Source organism: Scyliorhinus torazame, chromosome 31 (genome assembly GCF_047496885.1).
Source record: "Scyliorhinus torazame isolate Kashiwa2021f chromosome 31, sScyTor2.1, whole genome shotgun sequence".
Classification (NCBI taxonomy): domain Eukaryota; kingdom Metazoa; phylum Chordata; class Chondrichthyes; order Carcharhiniformes; family Scyliorhinidae; genus Scyliorhinus; species Scyliorhinus torazame.
Genome location: NC_092737.1, coordinates 20,549,918 through 20,555,316, shown reverse-complemented (window position 1 = coordinate 20,555,316; position 5,399 = coordinate 20,549,918). Strand labels below are relative to the sequence as shown.

General features: G+C 55.3%; 1 pseudogene; it reads left to right on the top strand.

Moving 5' to 3' along the window:
* Positions 1-3,946: 3,946 nt before the first annotated feature.
* The window catches only part of LOC140404589 (phosphatidylinositol 4,5-bisphosphate 3-kinase catalytic subunit alpha isoform-like), a 36,749-nt pseudogene continuing 35,296 nt past the window's right edge, over positions 3,947-5,399 (top strand).

The window sequence follows — 5,399 nt, the reverse complement described above, 5'->3', positions numbered from 1 at the left end:
ACTCTCCCTGACAGTACAGAGCTCCCTCTACACTCCCCCTGACAGTACTGAACTCCCTCTACACACCCCCTGACAGTACAGAGCTCCCTCTTCACTCCCCCTGACAGTACAGAGCTCCCTCTATACTCCCCCTGACAGTACAGAGCTCCCTCTACACTCCCCCTGACAGTACAGAGCTCCCTCTACACTCCCCCTGACAGTACAGAGCTCCCTCTACACTCCCCACTGACAGTACAGAGCTCCCTCTCCACTCTCCCTGACAGTACAGAGCTCCCTCTACACTCCCCCCTGACAGTACAGAGCTCCCTCTACACTCCCCCCCCCCTGACAGTACAGAGCTCCCTCGACACTCCCCCTGACAGTACAGAGCTCCCTCTACACTCCCCCTGACAGTACAGAGCTCCCTCTACACTCCCCCTGACAGTACTGAACTCCCTCGACACACCCCCTGACAGTACAGAGCTCCCTCTTCACTCCCCCTGACAGTAGAGCTCCCTCTACACTCCCCCTGACAGTACAGAGCTCCCTCTATACTCTCCCTGACAGTACAGAGCTCCCTCTACACTCCCCCTGACAGTACAGAGCTCCCTCTACTCTCCCCCTGACTGTACAGAGCTCCCTCTGCACTCCCCCTGACAGTACAGAGCTCCCTCTACACACCCCCTGACAGTACAGAGCTCCCTCTACGCTCCTCCTGACAGTACAGAGCTCCCTCTACACTCCCCCTGACAGTACAGAGCTCCCTCTACACTCCCCCTGGCAGTACAGAGCTCCCTCTACACACCCCCTGACAGTACAGAACTCCCTCTACACTCCCCCTGACAGTACAGAGCTCCCTCTTCACTCCCCCTGACAGTACAGAGCTCCCTCTACACTCCCCCTGACAGTACAGAGCTCCCTCTACACTCCCCCTGACAGTACAGAGCTCCCTCTACACTCCCCCTGACAGTACAGAGCTCCCTCTACACTCCCCCTGACAGTACAGAGCTCCCTCTACACTCCCCCTGACAGTACAGAGCACTCTCTACACTCCCCCTGACAGTACAGTGCTCCCTCTACACTCCCCCTGACAGTACAGAGCTCCCTCTACACTCCCCCTGACAGTACAGAGCTCCCTCTACACTCCCCCTGACAGTACAGAGCTCCCTCTACACTCCCCCTGACAGTACAGAGCTCCCTCTACACTCCCCACTGACAGTACAGAGCTCCCTCTACACTCCCCCCCTGACAGTACAGAGCTCCCTCTACACTCCCCCTGACAGTACAGAGCTCCCTCTACACTCCCCCTGACAGTACTGAACTCCCTCTACACTCCCCCTGACAGTACAGAGCTCCCTCTACCCTCCCCCTGACAGTACTGAACTCCCTCTACACTCCCCCTGACAGTACAGAGCTCCCTCGACACTCTCCCTGACAGTACAGAACTCCCTCTACATTCCCCCTGACAGTACAGAGCTCCCTCGACACTCCCCCCTAACAGTACATAGCTCCCTCTACACTCCCCCTGCCAGTACAGAGCTCCCTCTACACTCCCCCTGACAGTACAGAGCTCCCTCTACACTCCCCCCTGACAGTACAGAGCTCCCTCTAGACTCCCCCTGGCAGTACAGAGCTCCCTCGACTCTCCTCCTGACAGTACAGAGCTCCCTCGACACTCTCCCTGACAGTACAGAGCTCCCTCTACACTCCCCCTGACAGTACAGAGCTCCCTCTACACTCCCCCTGACAGTACAGAGCTCCCTCTACTCTCCCCCTGACTGTACAGAGCTCCCTCTGCACTCCCCCTGACAGTACAGAGCTCCCTCTACACACCCCCTGACAGTACAGAGCTCCCTCTACGCTCTTCCTGACAGTACAGAGCTCCCTCTACACTCCCCCTGGCAGTACAGAGCTCCCTCTACACACCCCCTGACAGTACAGAGCTCCCTCTACACTCCCCCTGACAGTACAGAGCTCCCTCTACACTCCCCCATGACAGTACAGAGCTCCCTCTACACTCCCCCTGGCAGTACAGAGCTCCGTCGACACTCCTCCTTACAGTACAGAGCTCCCTCGACACTCTCCCTGACAGTACAGAGCTCCCTCTACACTCCCCCTGACAGTACAGAACTCCCTCTACACTCCCCCTGACAGTACAGAGCTCCCTCTACACTCCCCCTGACAGTACAGAGCTCCCTCTACACTCCCCCTGACAGTACAGAGCTCCCTCTACACTCCACTTGACAGTACAGAGCTCCCTCTACACTCCCCCTGACAGTACAGAGCTCCCTCTACACCCCCCTGATAGTACAGAGCTCCATCTACACTCCCCCTGACAGTGCAGAGCTCCCTCTACACTCCCCCTGACAGTACAGAGCTCCCTCTACACTCCCCCTGACAGTACAGATCTCCCTCTACACTCCCCCTGACAGTACAGAGCTCCCTCTACACTCCCCCTGACAGTACAGAGCTCCCTCTACACTCCCCCCTGACAGTACAGAGCTCCCTCTACACTCCCCCGGACAGTACAGAGCTCCCTCTACACTCCCCCCTGACAGTACAGAGCTCTCTCTACACTCCCCCTGACAGTACAGAGCTCTCTCTGCACTCCCCCTGACAGTACAGAGCTCCCTTTACACTCCCCCTGATAGTACAGAGCTCCCTCTACACTCCCCCTGACAGTACAGAGCTCACCCTACACTCCCCCTGACAGTACAGAGCTCCCTCTACACTCCCCCTGACAGTACAGATCTCCCTCTACACTCCCCCTGACAGTACAGAGCTCCCTCTACACTCCCCCTGACAGTACAGAGCTCCCTCTACACTCCCCCCTGACAGTACAGAGCTCCCTCTACACTCCCGCTGACAGTACAGAGCTCCCTCTACACTCCCCCCTGACAGTACAGAGCTCCCTCTACACTCCCCCTGACAGTACAGAGCTCCCTCTACACTCCCCCGACAGTACAGAGCTCTCTCTACACTCCCCCTGACAGTACAGAGCTCCCTCTACACTCCCCCTGACAGTACAGAGCTCCCTCTACACTCCCCCTGACAGTACAGAGCTCCCTCTACACTCCCCCTGACAGTACAGAGCTCCCTCTACACTCCCCCCTGACAGTACAGGTGTGCATTAGCGGACAATTCATGCCACGGCCATTTACCTGCGTTGCTGTGACCATCATAGTTGATGGTTAATCCGAAGTCTGTCTCCAGGTGAATCGCCCTGGACCTCTGGTAAATCCGGAGCCCCTCCCTGGGCTGGTATGGAGGCTGGACCCTGATCCCGTCCACCTGAATTTGGAACAAATTCCCGTTACACACGCTGGTGGTCCGTGTCCGGCTGAGTGATTGGAAAGCTCAGTCGATAGACTATTGCCTGGGGAGCCTGTGGTCGGATATGGAGGCAACATGGGTGGACGGAGCCATAGGCAAAGGTGTGAGGGGAGGCCATGCCCTCCAGTACTGCGACTCCAAAGGAGAACTGACGAGGGAAAGATGACCCAAACTCGGGCTCTATCCCCTGGATTTCGGGGATGGGTTAGCACGGGGGCTGGTTTAGCACAGGGCTAAATAGCCGGCTTTTAAAGCAGACCAGGGCAGGTTCAATTCCCGTACCAGCCTGCCCGAACAGGCGCCGGAATGTGGCGACTAGGGGCTTTTCACAGTCACTCCATTTGGAGCCTGTTTGTGACAATAAGCGGTTTTCAATTGCCTGGGTGGATTTGGTCGAAGTGTCGCAGGGCTTCCAGCAGGTGGCGACGGTGGGGGAGAGCAGCCAGCAGGGGAACTGGTCGCAACTACCCCCCCTCTCGCCGCCCCCATGTGGGGTGCTCAGCAGGTGGTATTGTCACAGGACTGGTAATCCAGGGGCCCAGGGCGGGATCTGGGGACCCAGGTTCGAATCCCGCCAGGGCAAATGGCAACATTTGAATTCAATAAAAATTTGGACTTAAAAGTCTTAACGACGATGAAACCATTGTCGATTGACGTAAAAAACCCATCTGGTTCACCAATGTCCTTGAGGGAAGGAAATCTGCTGTCCTTTCCTGGTCTGACCTCCCCCCAGAGTAAAGTGAGGAACAGAGAAAATAGGAGCAGGGGGAGGCCATTCGGCCCCTCGAGCCCGCTCCGCCATTCGGCCCCTCGAGCCCGCTCCGCCATTCGGCCCCTCGAGCCCGCTCCGCCATTCGGCCCCTCGAGCCCGCTCCGCCATTCGGCCCCTCGAGCCCGCTCCGCCATTCGGTATGATCATGGCTGATCATCCAACTCAATCGCCTGAACTCTCCTTTTCCCCCATTTCCTTTGAGCTTCTTCTCCCCAAGGGCTACATCTGTTTCTTGAAAACACATGTTTTGGTCTCAACTACTTCCTGTGGTAGTGAATTCCACAGGCCGACCGCTCTCTGGGTGAAGAAATGTCTCCTCATCTCTGTCCTCAATGGTCTCCCCGTATCCTCAGACTGTGACCCCTGGTTCTGGACCCGACCCCCCCCCCACCACCATCAGGAACATCCTTCCTGCTGTCATGTGAGTGTACCTTTAAGAAATGGGTGTCTATAAATGGGTGTGTATATAAATATCTGTAGTGAGAGTACCTTTAAGAAATGGGTGTTTGCTACTGCGGTGATGTCAGAGAGTGGGTGGAGCTGGGATGTCTGTCAGCCTTTTACTTTCGTTTTGGACTGTTTGCTGCAGGGTGTGTTTTAGTTTCGTTTTCAGTGTTGGAGCTGAAGCCAGACAGAGCAGGTGTACTGCTGTTCTCTCTGCCATCAAAAGACTATCTCTTGATCATTTGGTGGATTCAGGATTATAAATGTTCTCAGTCGTGAATGTAAATGTGCTTCTGTTAAAAGGTGTTTTAAGTCTTATGGATGTTAAAAGGAAAGCTTAAAGGATTACTTAGTGTTGTATTCTTTGGGGGTTGTATTTGAATTAATGGTTGCTAAGATGTTCACTGTATGTTTTAAAAAGGTTAACTTGAGTTCATGGAATAAACATTGTTTTGCTTTAAAAAATACTTTTCCATTTCTGCTGTCCCACACCTGTAGAGTGGGCCGTGTGCTCCCCGTACCACAATCTAGTAAAAGTTGTGGGTCGGGGGAACTCCATGATACACTTTGGGGTTCTCTAAACCCTGGCCCGTAACACTGCATCGACCCTGTCCAGACCGGTTAGAATTTTATCGGTCTCTATGAGATCCCCCCCTCATTCTCCTGAACTCCAGCGATTACAATCCTAACCGTCTCAATCTCTCCTCATGCGTCAGTCCCGCCATCCCAGGGATCAGTCTGGTAAACCCTCGCTGCCCTACCTCGAGAGCAAGAACATCCTTCCTCAGGTAAGGAGACCAAAACTGCCCGCACTACTCCAGGTGTGGGCAGGACAGGACAGTTAGGTCCCGTCCATGTGACGGCCGGGACC